The sequence below is a fragment of the Chlorocebus sabaeus genome, chromosome 13 (genome assembly GCF_047675955.1).
Source record: "Chlorocebus sabaeus isolate Y175 chromosome 13, mChlSab1.0.hap1, whole genome shotgun sequence".
Lineage (NCBI taxonomy): Eukaryota > Metazoa > Chordata > Mammalia > Primates > Cercopithecidae > Chlorocebus > Chlorocebus sabaeus.
The window spans coordinates 99248083-99264208 of record NC_132916.1 but is presented as its reverse complement, the minus strand read 5'-3'; the positions used below and the strand labels follow the sequence as shown (position 1 = coordinate 99264208).

At 35.9% G+C, this 16126-nt stretch overlaps 1 pseudogene; it reads right to left on the bottom strand.

The window, feature by feature from the left end:
• LOC103240214 (probable E3 ubiquitin-protein ligase HECTD2 pseudogene) overlaps window positions 1-2105 on the bottom strand; it is a 53018-nt pseudogene extending 50913 nt beyond the window's left edge.
• Window positions 2106-16126: the final 14021 nt, after the last annotated feature.

Sequence of the window (16126 nt, the reverse complement as noted above, 5' to 3'; positions counted from 1 at the left end):
CTGTGACTCATTAATTTCAATTCTATGACTCTCAGAAGCTATTTTAAGAAAATAATCAGGGATGTAATAAAGATTTATATAAAATGTGCTCATTATCACTGTATTTGCAATAGTGAACATTGAAAACAATGACTAACAAGGGAATGATTGAGTTATGTTAATAAGCAGTATGTAATATCACAGACATTTAATATTTAATAAACTATTAAAATCTCCACAATGGAATATTAATTAAAATCAAATCACAATATATTCAGAATAATTCTAATTAAAGAATAGGTATTCAAAGAATAAAGATTTTAGGGAAGTACACCAAAGTAAGTTCATAGATAATAACAAGGAAATAGATCAAAATAGATCCTATTTATATAGGAATTATTTTATACTTGATACTTTACAGCATTTTCTAAATTTTCTAAAATGAGCATATTTTTCTTTTGTTTTCAAAAGTTCCCCACAAATATTCCTTTCACTGGATATATGAGAGCAACATTATCTCTTGGCTTTCCTTGGCAGCTTTTAAAGGTACAATCAGGAACTGCAGAAGCGATGGCAGCCGTTAGTATTTGGCAGTGATTATGTTAATGGAACATACCTCTTTTCATTTAGCAATTGAGTCAGTAACTCAAAGAAGTTATCCATTTTGGCAAATGTTATCTATACCTTTACAAATATAAAAGGTCCCCACAAAGGTGGGTTTTGGACGTTGTCCTTTCTTAAGTCTGGACTGAAGCTGACTAGTTTTCCATCTTTGCTTTCCCTGTGGTTTCCTGCTGTTGCAGTGTTATCCTACAGGAGAGTCTTAGTGAGAATATGCCAAGATCTTTGGGCAATCCCTTGGGACGGTTATTTAGGCACAACAGGATAAGAGTAGTGACACATTTTAACACAATAACTCACTTTGTACACATGAATTTTCGGTGCTCTTAGACTTGGGGTGGATGTAGTGAAAACTATTCTTGCAAAAGCACTAAAAATTTCAAAAATTAAAAAAGCATTGTTTAGTAAATAAGTAACTAGGCTCATGTGTTTTTTCAGGTTCATTTGATGTTAACATTTAAAATGTTTATTTTTAGGCAATGTAGCATAATGAAATAACCATAGTTTTTGAGAAAAGATTCTGGTTTAAATCTTACCAACCTTATTTAAGATCTTTGACAGGTTCCTTTTTTTGTACCTCAATTTCATCATGGCTTAAATAGGAGTACTAATACCTATCTCACAGAGGACTATTGAGAATAAACTGCTCATTAGAAGTATAAATGTTGAGTGTTTTAGTGCAAAAAAATATTCCTTGGATACATTACTTTCCTGTCTTCTGGTGGTTGGTAAATGCCTGTATCATTATGACGAGAGCCAAAATATCAACTCAGGCACAACTGATAAATAGCAATGCCACCTATGTTCTGTTTCATCTCAAAGAGTTTGTGGTGCTCTGGACATTTAAATGCCCAGTTTACTTATACTCTCCTCTGAAAAATCCTCTCTCTATATTCTTAAACTCAGCTCAGCAGTTTTATTTTCTTATATCTTACAGAAAACCTTAGCCAGAGGAAAGGAAACCAAGACCGTCAATAAGCTTTTGGTGCCTGTGACACAGATTTTGAAGCTATCTCAGCAGTCTGCCTTTTCTAGCATCTCAGTACTCTTCCCTAATACGGCATTTGCGAACACACACACACACACACACACACACACGATATTTTCAGCTGTCAGGGGAGTATGAAGTTGTAAACATGAGTCTCGGGTTGAATTCCAGTAAAAAACATGCCAACAAATTGTTCCAGAAACTAATTTGTCCCTATTTGTGAACTCAAGGAATCTATGAACAGAGTCTTGGATGCATTTGGAAAAAGAAAAAAAAAAAGCATTCTAAAGCATTTTACCACTTGAAATAAGACAGGTAGGCAAATATATTAGTCTTATTTATATTTCTCTGATGAAATTACCTGATTCATCCTTTGCTCTTTATATTTACAAACAGCCCTGCTTACAAGGAGCTGGAACAGGATTTTTGACAGCTGCACTGAGCTCTGGATACACAGTGGATGGGGAACAGGAGTCACCTTAAGGCAAATAATGCCTTGATTTTCACTTAAGGCCATCGTGAAACAGAGCAGTCAGAAACCCACAAGGCTGGGTGTGAAACTGACCCAAATGTTCACTTGAATCTCAAGCCTTGGATAAAAAAAGATAAATACTGGCCCTTTTTGCTATGTACAGATGATGCAAATTTCATCTTTTATTTCTGTTTCTCAGAGGCCGCAATTACCCTATGATCTTCAAAACTGGCGTTTTCTGACTTCTTTGGCAGAAGTCAGCATATTTTACATTATCATCAAGCGCCAAGGACAGTAATGATGGTAGCAATGTTTATAGCAAATTTTAAAGGTTCCAAAATGCTTTTGCAGATGGTTTGTCATAATTGTTGTGATCATTTTCCCACAATGCCCACTTAAGAGCATGGTGTGTTTTGCATTTCAAACTTGGTCTAAATGTTAGACCCCTCACATGACAGGAAGGACAGTAAGTAGTTACCCAAAGAAGAGCTGACTTTTGTGATGGTGATATTTCCCCCCATAAGTAATTTTAATAAAGCTGGCTAACACCTACCAACTTTCAGCTCTCAGGATTTTGGTCTGTGTGTGGATTTCCGTGGTATACTCACAAATCTGATCATTCTTCAGGTTAGTTGTCAGTATGAGTCCTGAACAGACTCTACAAGGCTGTGCTTGGTCATGTATGTGTCTTCATGTACTTTTTGTTTTCCTGTACTCCCATTATCTAACATGTTATCTTTTTCCCTTCATAATGCCTCTTGAACTCTTCCCTTGTATTCTTAATTTCCGTTGCCATCTAAATAGCCCAGGCAGCTTCCTACTGTGCTACATTTAGAGCAACGCTTGTCCAGATGGCCTGAACCAGGGAGAAGACGGGGCCTTTTTTCTCCATGTACTCAGACACACATGCCCTTGGCCATAGGAAAGGAAGTTGTTCTCCCCAGAAACAAGGGAAATTTGTATTTCCCAGCATGAAAGGCTAAAACCTGCTGTTAACCATAAAGGGACTCATTCTTGATTCATTTCAAAATGTGTTTATTTTCATATTATGTTGCCTTCCCGCTTCCTTTTCCCTTCACCCTGGGGAAGCCTGCTTTCCCAGCTGCCTGTTCCCATGCGTGTTTGGGGCCTGCTGCAGCCAGCAAAGCATCAGGCTGTGGCTGATTACATTCAGCCTTGCAGGTTTCCGATCGCTCTGTGTCTGATGCTGTCCGAAGTTACAGAGCCACTTAGTCAGGAACTCTTTCCTGTGCCTTCTGCTGGTGGAGGATTTCATGACCTGCTCACTGCCTTCCACTGTGGTAGCTGCAGAGATGTTTTTAGTGGTGGGATTGTGAAAGAAAAAGTAAGAATCAGTCTTTTTCTTAAAAATTAAAAATATCTTCTGAAGCCTTTCCTTTTGTGATATTGGTCAGATTGCCACCTAATCAACAAGAGACCAGACATTGTTCTTTTTCTGGTCCATGTTTGCAGAAATAGCCATACAGGGACTCTGTAAAGAACCTTTAGAAACTTGGTTTGATTTAAATCATATAAATTACTATATTACACTTTTATTCCATTTTGATTTATTGTAATTAGTACATTTTGTCTTAGAAAAGCATAACACTAGTTACTTTTTAGTTGTCAACAGATTTGAATAGTCCATATAATCAAATCACAGTTATTAATTATAATGCTGTTGCAACCTGAGGCTAGGAAGAGTCCTTTGTTTAACTATATGGAAACATTTCCATCACAAGGTGGAGGCAACACCAGCATTTACCTTATTTTTTAGCTGTATTTAGAAGGCAGTCCTCAGTGTCCTTGTTCAGAAAGTGGGGCTAAGAAGACATAATTTCCTAGTCAGAACATTCTTATTGGGGTCCTTTTGAGACTGAGGGAAATACTTGGCCATATTTGAGATTCATATTTGCTGTCATGAAGCAAATAAACCACAAGACTCTGCCTGTGCAGGACCTTTTTTATGTCCTCAGATAGCCTGTGTATTAAGACATGACTTCCATCAACCAATTCAAAAAGCATTGATTGAATATTGGCTTTGTGTGAAATTCTCAGATTCATCATACATATCCCAACTAATTTAATTTTTACAATGCTGCCTTCATCAGCCCATTAGTATGTACTCATTAATTCATGCTGATCCAGAATAGTCCAGGTTGCTTTTTGTTTGGCCCTCAAGTTCACCCTTCTGTCTTTTCTCTTCTATCCTCTTTTATCTTCCTCAGTACATCTCCTCCACTCACTTCATTTTGATGTCCTCGTTTTCCTTGTGCCAAAGTCTCACCTTTGCCTGCTTGTTTATAGTCTCACTCTTGCTGGAAGCCCTCCTTCCTAGCCCATGCATCTAATTCCTGTCTTTTGGAATGTACCAGTTTCACCACAAGTTCTAACTACTCCATGCAGGTGACTCAACTCCTAATCCCATGCTGGTGTCACAAACTCTTAAGAGCGTTTTTAACTGCCTGGCTCACTGGAGCACCTAAGATACAAAAACCATTCCCAATTGGCTTCTTTAGCATTGGGAAACCACAGGGCTTGCTTTTTACAAATGCATCAAAGACCAATGTTATCAGATATTGACAGACTGGTCTCTGTGGCTTGTGGGTCCCCAGTGCAAGGCCTCATTTATGCACTCTTTTGCCCTCACCTGCTATATGATTCTACTGGATTCCAAGCAGGAAGCAGCAGGAAGCTTATCAGGGTATAAGTCTCATTATATTTACTTTCTAGCTCCCTTCCTGGATTTCCTGTGGGGGAAATGTGTGGGTTTCGGGCATGTACTCACAGTTACATATAGGGTCTCAGTTCCATAACATCTAGCCCAGCACATCCATTACAGAGGAACCACCATAACAAACCTGCTATCTTGGATTTTATTTATTAAAGGTTTTATCAGAATCACTTTTTATTATTCTACAAACATGCATTGCTATATTTTAGTTATAACTAAATTTAATACCAATTATAGATAATAGAGAAAATAAAACATCACTCACAGACTGATGTAAAGCCATGGGTTTACAGATTATCTGCTTCCAGCCCTCTTGTCGGTATAATTTACACAATTTTAGAGAACATACAATCTTGCAATTGTCTTTTATTTAGCTTTATATATTTTTACTGTTTTTCATATTTGTAGTCCCTTCTAGAATCATTATTTTAATTGATTGCAATATATTCTCTTCAAAAGATGACTACCGTTTATCTAAATTTATATTTCTATTGTGCCACCATTCTGTTTTTCAATATAAATGGTACTACAATGAACATCCTCATAGACATTGCTGTTTTCATCTTTTATATCTCTGCTTCTGTCCATTTTTGTGGATGTTTTAAGGCAATTTGTCTCAACATCATGTGAATATTTGATTTATGTAGGGCTTTTTTTCTTTTCTTTTTTTTTTTTTTTTTAAAAAGCTGATGTCTGAGCCCTATCATAGAGATTCTAATTAAATTTGTCTGGAGTGGAGCTTGGGCATCAGAATTTTATAATCTCCTCTGACAATTCTAGTGTGCAATATTGGGAAGCACTCTTTGAGACTTTATAAAAATATAATTAAAAAATAAATTTTGTTGTGCATACCTAATACATATAACGTGGTATAAGATACATATAGAGAGTGAAATGGTTGCTATAGTGGAACAGATTAACGTATCTATTAGCTCACTTAGTTACCCATTATGTCTCTGTGGCAAGAATAGCTGTAATCTCACACATTTGGCAAAAATGTTAAATGAAATACACTATTATTGATAGTCCTCATTGTATACATTAAGGGTTTTTTAAAAATCCGCGATTGGGTGGCTCACGCCTGTAATCCCAGCACTTTGGGAGGCTGAGGCTGGTGGATCACTTGAGGTCAGGAATTTGAGATCAGCCAGGCCAACAAGGCGAAACTCCATCTCTACTAAAAATACAAAAATTAGCCAGGTGTGGTAGTGCACGCCTGTAATCCCAGCTACTAGGGATGCTGAGGCAGGATAATTGCTTGAACCCGGGGGGTGGAGTTTGCAGTGAGCTGAGGTTGCACCACTGCACTCCAGCCTGGGTGACAGAGTGAGACTCCGCCTCAAAAAAAAAAAAAAAAAAAAAAAATTCAGCAATTGTCACTGGTAATGTGGGAAAAGACCTGCCCTAACTAGGGATGATCAGAACCAAGTGAAGGAGTTTGTGTTTAAATTATGTTACCTTCTCTAACATTCTGATTTATCACCCCCTGCTGGGGTTGAACCACTGCTGTTGATGGGAGCAGGTGGTATCTCCAAGTGTATGGGGGCAGTAAAAATCCTGAGAACTCTCTAATAACATAGTGCTTGGTGTGCAGAAGTGGAGTATGTGGTTCAGGTAGCTGTAACAAATATCCTTTAAGTATCTATTATACTTGTGTCAGGTGAATACTGGCTTCACTACTACTAGCTCTAGCTCTGCAAACCTTGTTGAGTAAAGTAACCTCTGTGAGTTTTATTTCCCTTATTGTGGAAGAAGTGGTGGTTGTGTTATCATAATGATGTCTGCCATATAGACTATTGTAGGGTCAAATGAGATAGTATATTTGAAAGCACTTCATAAAACATAAAGCTTCATCTACACTATACATATAATGCTATGTAGTAGCATAAAGTATATTCATTTTTATTTAATAATGTTGTACCATGTGCTAGTAAGCTTTAGTGAATTTCAGCTCTACTGTAGTTTGCAGTTTCCTTTTTAACCTGTAATCTTGTGCAAGTTGTTGTGAACTGGCCGACTGAACCATGTATATCAAAGGACCGTTCTTCACTGAAGCTCTATTTGCTATAAGTAGTTAACCAACTATTCTTTGTTCTTTGAGCCCTAGATGAATTGCAAGTGATTTTCATTGGTTTTCATTACATGAGAGTCACAAGAAACAAGAGAATTCCAAACTTCAGTTCACCCTGTACAAATAAAACCTAAGTATTTAGTGTTCTCACATAGTATTACGTTTGTTGGATTATTTTTCTGACAGATTCAAACCTATACATTTGCTTGAAATGCATTGCATATTTTACTCCATTATCTACCTTTTAAAATTATTTAGGCTCTACCACTTCTGGGCTTTTAAAGGCATTGTTACAAGGAAACAAATGCAGAATTATTGCCAAGTGGATTTCCAGGAAAAACATGTCAGTTGATAATATATATTGCCTCTTGGTATATTCATCTGGAAAGAATTTAGATAAATTCTGACTTAGACAAAGCATCATCTCTTTTTTACTAAAGTGTCTGAAATTCCTCAATTTCATACATGCTTCTGGAAACCCTGTAGTAATAAAGGGTCATCACAGTTTTATATTTTTAAGCCCAATATGGGAGAGATTGGATATGTTTACTTCACATTAAATTTATAACCTGGCAAGCTAGAACTAGAACAGTGAATATGACCAATTCCATTAAACTATAGTAAAAAAGAAGCAGTCTATTCTTATACGTAGTTGATAGGGGTCTCAATATCCTTGTGCATCTAGTGCCGTAGGGTGGACAGTGCCAGAGATCACAGACTGTGGCCTTAGAACTAGGTTGGAATTCTTGGTTTGTTATACTGAGGCCCAATTTCCTCATCTTTACAATGAAGTGTTTGCCTTTAAATGAAATATTGTATATGAAACACCAATGTCTATCAAAAAAGAAGGCACTTAACAAATGGCAGATTTTTCTTTCCTGAGAATTCCCCATAAAATTGTCATTGTTAGCTCTAGGATAAAGATGAGAAAGTCATGTATATGTGTGAAGGAACAGCATCCATGAGCAGGAAGGAGAGTGAGTCTTGAGTGGCACCTGCTGAGCAGGATCACTGTTCAGGAAAGTACCACTGTTTTCCCTTCTTCCGACCAGATGTGAGAACTCCTTGTCTCTGGTGCAGTGAGTACTACCATTGATAGTTGTTGATGTAATTTGTCTGGTTAACACATGAAAGCGAGTGATCTTCCTGTTTGTCATTCAGGGAAACAAAATAGAACTATAATTTTATGCCCATCTATTTTCAAAATTCAGCTGAAAATAATCAAATGTAATGGCTCAATTCACAGAATTCATAGTGGCATGATTTGAAATCACCCAGTCTGATGGAAACTCTGACCTATCTCTCATTAGATCTAGTTGGTTCAAGAAGCTTTGGAAGTTGAGGTATCATTATTGATCTTAGTTCTTAAAAGAAATCCTTTAATTTTCAAAGAAAAATTTTTTCAAGAGTTTCAAGATTTATTTGCAGATTGCGAAGTACTGGTTGTCCTCTTACAAGCTTGACAATTCTTATTGTTCATTATTGTAGAGAATTGCTCCATAAGAATAGTGTGACATGGTATGGTAGGATGGCCTTCCACATCAGTGTGGGTGAAACCTTTAAGAGAAAGAATTATTAAAGTACATATTTTAGCATGTTCGTTGTAAAGGAATGGAATATTTTCCATTTTAAATGAAAGTACATTTAAAAAACAACGGCATGTGTGGGCACGGTGGCTCACGCCTGTAATCCCAGCACTTTGGGAGGCCAAGGCGGGAGGATCACCTGAGGTCAGGAGTTTGAGACCGGCCTGAGACCGGCCTGACCAAAATGGAGAAACCCCGTCTGTACTAAAAATACAAAATTAGCCCAGCATGGTGGCACATGCCTGTAATCCCAGCTACTTGGGACGTTGAGGCAGGAGAATCGCTTGAATCTGGGATGCGGAGGTTGTGGTGAGCCAAGATCGTGCCATTGCACTCCAGCCTGGGCAACAAGAGCGAAACTCCATCTCAAAAAATAAAATAATAAAAACAGAATGCAAATTTCTATTTTAATGAATTGTAATGTAAAATAGAAGTATTCATTGCTCATTTTAAGACCACTGACATATGTAAGCTTTCTAAACTGGATATTTTGGAAGACTACAATAAAATGACTAATTTGCTTGCATTTAGCTACAGCACGGGGCTTCTTTATACTCTTCAGTTTAATTTCAAAAACTAAGTATTTTAAGACAAACACAGGATGAAAACTTTGGGTCATTCTTGGCTTTAGGTGTAAAAATCCTATATGTATTAGATAACGTTTCTACCTAACAGGCTGTTTCTTATCTAGACTATGATGTAATAATAGTTAACACTTACTACTTGCTGACTGTGTTTCAGACATTGTCTCATTTAATGATCAGTCTTACGAAGTATCATCTGGTTTACTTTCTAAGTGAGGAAATTCCGTCTTAAGGAAGTTAGATAACACAAATCACTCACATACCTAGTGAGTGGCCTGTGTGAAATTCCAATCCAAGTTTTTCTGGTTCTAAGTTAGTCTCTTAGTACTCTTCTATGTTGCTGTGAAACCTGCTCCCACTTGCCCAGATGGTTATTGCTCCTCATGCAGAGATGTTTCAGGTACTTGAATAGCTAAGTAACTTCCTACTCAAATATATTTAATTTTATACATTTTTATGTTATCTATTCTATTTTCTTACTTTTATAATAGTTTGTAGATTCTTAAAGGACTTTTTGTTTCTAGTCTTAACTTTTATACCTGTTCTATTGCAGAAGACTTTCAGTTATACTCTCGTTTGTAGTCTGTACTGAATACCTGATCATTTTCCATGTTGCCACCAGAAGGTTTTTTTTTTTTTTTTTTTGAAGACATCAATTTGAGGTTTCATTTAAAGTCCTGCTTTGGCTTATACCCACTTTCATGAATCTTCACTGACCCCTCCTTCCTCACTGCCCAAGAAGGAATGGCTTTGTATTCTAGTATCATATAGCTCTCTCCATATAAATAGTAAGTTAAACTATCAGATTAATTTGCTATCAAATGTAATTATTGTATATACATCTATGTATCCCACTAGGTTATATAGAGATTGCATATTATGTATAGTTTTTCTCAATTCTAACTCATTCATAGGAATTTAATATGGATTTAATGAATATTTTATTTAACTACAATGTACTATAAATTTTGTGAAAGGGCACCATATGTATCAATTAAAAAACTTTTAATAATTAAGTATGATCAGCATATTCTTTGATCCATGCACTTAAAAAAGAATTAAATTGAAATATTTGGTTGAGTATAAAAAATAATTAACATATGGAGTATTTATTTAGATACGTTTAAATATGTTTTTTTGGCAAGAAAATATAACCACATTTTAATTTTTTATTATATATTATTTGTATTATATTTTTAGATTATATTTTTAGTTTTTAGTTTTGTGGGTACATAGTAGGTATTTATAGGATACATGAGATGTTTAGATACAAGCATGCAATGTGAAATAAGGCCATCATGGAAAATAAGGTATCCATCTTCTCCAGCATTTATCCTTTGAGTTACAAACAACCCAGTTATATTCTTTAAGTTATTTAAAAATGTACAATAAAATATATAATTAAGTTATTATTGACTATAGTCACCCTAGTGTGCTATCAAATAGTAGATCTTATTCATTCTTTCTTAACTATTTTTCTTTTAACCCATTAAACATCCTCACTTCCCTGCAACCCTCCCACTATCCTTCTCATCCTCTAGTAACCATCGTTCTACTCTCTGTGTCCATGAGGTCAATTGCTTTGAAATTTAGATCGCACAAATAAGTAAGAGCATGCAATGTTTGTCTTTCTGTGCCTTGCCTATTTCACTTAATGATCTCCAGTTCCATCCATGTTGTTGAAAACGACTGGATCTCATTCTTTGGTATGGTTAAATAATATTCCATTGTATGTATGTACCACATTTTCTTTGTCCATTAATCTGTTGGACACTTAGGTTGCTTCCAAATCTTGGCTATTGTAAACAGTGCTGCAACAAACACAGGGATCTTTTTGATATACTGATTTCCTTTCTTTGGGGTAGATATGCAGGAGTGGGATTGCTGGATCATATGTTAGCTCAATTTTCAGTTTTCTAAGGACCCTCCAAACTGTTTTCCATAGTAATGGTACACTAATTTACATTCCCACCAACAGTGTACAAGGGTTTCCTTTCTTCTGCATCCTCGCCAGCATTTGTTATTGCCTGCCTTTTGGATGTAAGCCATTTTAATTGGGGTGAGATGATGTCTTGTAGTTTTTCATTTCTCTAATGATCAATGATGTTGAGCACCCTTTTTTAATTTAACTTTTACTTTAAGTTCAGGGGTACATGTGCAAGTTTGTCATATCAGTAAACTTGTGTCATGGGGGGTGTATTGTACAGATTATTTCATCATTCAAGTATTAAATCTAGTACCTATTAGTTACTTTTCCTGATCCTCTATCTCCTCCCAACCTCCACCCTCCAATAGGCCCCAGATGTGTTCCTCTTTATGAGTCCATGTGTTCTCATCATTTAAATCCCACTTATAAGTGAGAGTGTGTGGTATTTGGTTTTCTGTTTCTGCATTAGTTTAGCTAAGGATAATGGCCTCCAGTTCCATCCACGTTCCTGCAAAGGACATGATCTCAGGTTTTATGGCTGCATAGTATCCATGGTGTATATGTACCACATTTTCTTTATCCAGTCTGCTATTGATGGGCATTTAGGTTGATTCCATGTCTTTGCTATTGTGAATGATGCTGCAATGAACATACATGTTTTTGCCATTTGTATGTCTTCTTTTGAGAAATGCCTACCTTTTGAATGTATTATTATTTTTTCTAGAGTTGTTTGAGCTTCTTATATATTATGGTTATTAATCTCTTGTCAGATGAGTAGTTTTCTAATAGTTTCTCCCATTCTGTGAGTTGTCTCTTCAGTTTGTTGATTGTTTCCTTTGCTGTGCAGAAGATTTTTAACTTGATGGTGATCCTAGTTGTCCGTTTTTGCTTTGGTTGCCTGTGCTTGTGGGTTATTGCTCAAGAAATTCTTGCCCAGGTCAATGTTTTGGAGATAATCCCCAATGTTTTCTTGTAGTAGTTTTATTGTTTGAGGTCTTAGATTTAAGTTCTTAATCCATTTTTATTTTATTTTTATATATGTTGAGGGATAGGGATATAGTTTTCTCAGCACCATTTATTGAAGAGACTGTTTCTCTCCACCCCCAACCCCCTGCCCCACAGTGTGTATGTTCTTGGCACCTTTGTTGAAAACGAGTTCACTGTAGTTATATGGATTTATTTGTGGATTTTTTATTCTGTTCCATTGATCTGTGTGTCTGTTTTCACACCAGTACCATGCTGTTTGGGTTACTATAGCTCTGTAGTATAATTTGAAGTCAGGAAATGTGATTCCTTCAGTTTTGGTATTTTTGCTTGAGATAGCTTTGGCTATTCTGTGTCTTTTGTGGTTCCATATACATTTTAGGCTTGTGTTTTCTATTTCTGTGAAGAATGTCATTGGTATTTTGATAGAGGTGGCATTGAATCTGTAGATTGCTTTGGGTAGTATGAACATTTTAACAATATTGATTCTTCCAATCCATGAACATAAAATATTTTTCCATTTGTTGTGTCTTCTTCAATTTCTTTCATTAGTGTTTTATAGTTTTCATTATAGAGAACTTTCACTTCTTTGGTTAATTCCTAAGTATTTAATCTTATGTGTGGCTATTGTAAATGGGATTACTTTTTATTTTTTTTTGACATTGTTAACCATTGACACACAGAAATGTTACTGATTTTCATATGTTGATTTTGTATCCTTCAACTTTACTAGATTTATCAGTTCTCATAGTTTTGTTGTGGAGTCTTCGGGTTTTTCCAAGTATAAAATAATATCATCTGCAAACAAGGATAATTGGTTTCTTATTTTCCAATTTGGGTGCCCTTTATTTCTTTCTCTTGTGTGATTGCTCTATCTGGGACTTCTAGTATGATTCTGAATAACAGTTGTTACAATGGACATCCTTGTCATGTTCCGGATCTTAGAGGAAAGGCTTTCAGTTTTCCCCATTTAGTATGATACTAATTGTGGGTCTGTCATATATGGATTTTATCATGTTGAGGTGTGTTCCTTCTGTCTCCAGTTTTTTTAGGGTTTTTATCAGGAATGGATGTTGAATTTAATCAAATGCTTTTTTCACATTAATGGAAATGATCATATGTTTTTCATCCTTTGTCCTATTGATAAGATATATAACATTGATTTGTGTATGTAGAACCATCATTGTATCACAGGTGTACATCCCACTTGGTTATGATGAAGGATCTTTCTAATGTTTTGTTGAATTCAATATGCTAGGATTTTGTTGAGGATTTTTGCACCAATAATCATGAGAGATATTGGACTGTAGTTCTCTTTCTTTTTTGATGCATCTTTGTCTAGTTGTGGTATCAGAGTAATACTGGCCTTGTAGAATGAGTTTGGAAATATCCTGTATTTTTTGGAATAGTTTGAGTACAATTGATATTAGTTCTTTAAATCGTTGATAGAATTCAACAGTGAAGCCATCAGGTTCTAGGCTTTTCTTTACTCAAAGAGTTTTTATTAGGACTTTGATCCCATTACTTTGTATTTGTCTGCTCAGGTTTTGGATTTCTTCCTGGTTTAATTTTGGCAGGTTGTGTCTAGGAATTTGTCCATTTCTTCTAGATTTTCTAATTTATTGGCATAATATTGCTCATAGTAGCCACTGATGATCCTTTGAATTTCTGTAGTATCATTTGTAATGTCTTCTTTTTCATTTCTAATTTTATTTATTTGTCTCTTCTCTCTTTTTCCTTAGTCTGGCTAAAGGTTTGTGAATTTTGTTTAACTTTTCAGGAAACCAACTCTTTGTTTCATTGATCTTTTGTATTTTTTCATTTGAATTTCATTTATTTCTGCTTCAATTTTTATTATTTCTTTCCATGCACTAATTTTGGATTTGGCTTTCTCTTGCTTTTCTAGTTCCTTAAGAAGCATCATTAGATTATTCATTTGAAGTTTTTCCTTTTTTTGATGTAGACACTTATAGCTGTAAACTTCCCTCTAAGTACTGATTTTGATGTGTCCCATAGGTTTTGATACGTTGTGTGATACGGGTTGGCTCTGCATCCCCACCCAAATCTCACCTTGAATTGCAGTAATCCTCATATGTCATGGGAGGGATTTGGTGGGAGGGAAGTGAATAATGGGGGCAGGTCTCGTGATAGTTAATAAGTCTCACAAGATCTAATGGTTTCATAAAGGGGAGTTCCCCCTGCACATCCTCTCTTGCCTTGCTGCCATGTAAGACATGACTTTGCTCTTCCTTCACCTTCTGCCATGATTGTGAGGTCTCCCTAGCCATGCTGAACTATGAGTCAATTAAACCACTTTCCTGTACAAATTACCCAGTCTTAGGTGTGTTTTTGTTAGCAGCGTGAGAACGGACTAATACCTTGTTTTTTTCATTATCATTTGTTTCAGAAAGTTTTTCAGTTTCCATCTTAATTTCCTCATTGGCCCACAGGTCATGCAAAAGCATATTGTTCAATTTCCATGTATTTGTGTGGTTTCCAAAATACTCTTGTTATTAATTTCTAGTTTTGTTCCATTGTGGTCAGAGACGATGCATGATATTATTTCATTTTAAAAAAAGTTAAAAAACATTTTAAGACTTGTTCTGTGACCTAATGTATAGTCTGTCCTTCAGAATGATCCATGTGCTGAGGAAAAGAATGTGTATTCTGCATCTCTTGGACGAAATGTTCTGTAAATATTTATTAACTCCATTTGGTCTATAGTGCAGATTAAGTCTGACTTTTTTGTTGATTTGTTTTCTTCTAAAAATAAAAAAGGGATACATGTGCACAACATACAGGTTTATTACTTAGGTATATGTGTGCCATGGTGGTTTGCTGTACTCATTGAGCCATCATCTAAGTTCCCTCCCCTCATTCTCCACCCCCCAACAGACCCTGGTATGTGTTGTTCCCCTCTCTGTGTCCATGAGTTCTGAATGTTCAACTCTCACTTATGAGTGAGAACATGTGGTATTTAGTTTTTTGTTCCTGTGTTAGTTTGCTAAGCATGATGGCTTCCAGCTTCATCCACATCCCTGCAGAGGATTTGATCTCATTCCTTTTTATGGCTGCATAGTATTCCATTATGTATATGAACTACAGTTTCTTTATCCAGTCTGTCATTGATGAACATTTGGGTTGGTTCCCTGTCTTTGCTATTGTAAATAGTGTTGCAGTAAACATATATGTGGATGTGTCTTTATAGCAGAATGATTTACATCACTTTGGGTATATACCCAGTAATGAGATTGCTGGGTCAAGTGATATTTCTGGTTCTAGTCCTTGAGGAATCACCATACTGTCTTCCACAATGGTTGAACTATTTTACACTCCCACCAACAGTATAAAAGCGTTTCTATTTCTCCACTGCCTCACCAGCATCTGTTGCTTCCTGACTTTGTAATAATCACCATTGTTACTGGCTTGAGATGGTATCTCATTGTGGTTTTGATTTTCTTTTCTCTGATGGTCAGTGATGTTGAGCTTTTTTTCATGTTTTTTGGACATGTAAATGTCGTCTTTGGAAAAGTGTCTGTTTATAATCTTCACCCACTCATTGAAGGTTCTTTTTTTTCTTGTAAGTTTATTTAAGTTCCTTGTAAATTCTGGATTTTAGACCTTTGTCAGATGGGAAGATTGCAAAAATGTTCTCCCATTCTGTAGGTTGCCTGTTCACTCTGATGATAGTTTCTTTTGCTGTGCAGAAACTCTTTACAGTAATTAGATCTCATTTGCCAGTTTTGGCTTTTGTTGCATTTGCTTTTGGCATTTTTGTCATGAAGTCTTTGCCTATGCCTATGTCTTGAATGGTATTGCCTAGGTTTTCTTCTAGGGTTTTTTGTTTTGTTTTGTTTTTTGCTTTTACATTTAATTCTTCTATCTATCCTGAGTTAATTTTTGTATAAGATATAATGAAGGGGTCCAATTTCAGTTTTTTGCATATGGCTAACCAGTTTTCCTCACACCATTTACTGAATAGGAGATCCTTTCCCCATTGCTTGTTTTTGTCAGGTTTGTCAAAGATCAGATAGTTGTAGATGTGTGGCATTATTTCTGAGGTCTGCGTTGTGCTCCATTGGTCTATATGTCTGTTTTGGTACCAGTACCATGCTGTTTTGGTTCCTGTAGTCTTGTAGTATAGTTTGAAGTCAGGTTGCGTGATGCCTCCAGCTCTGTT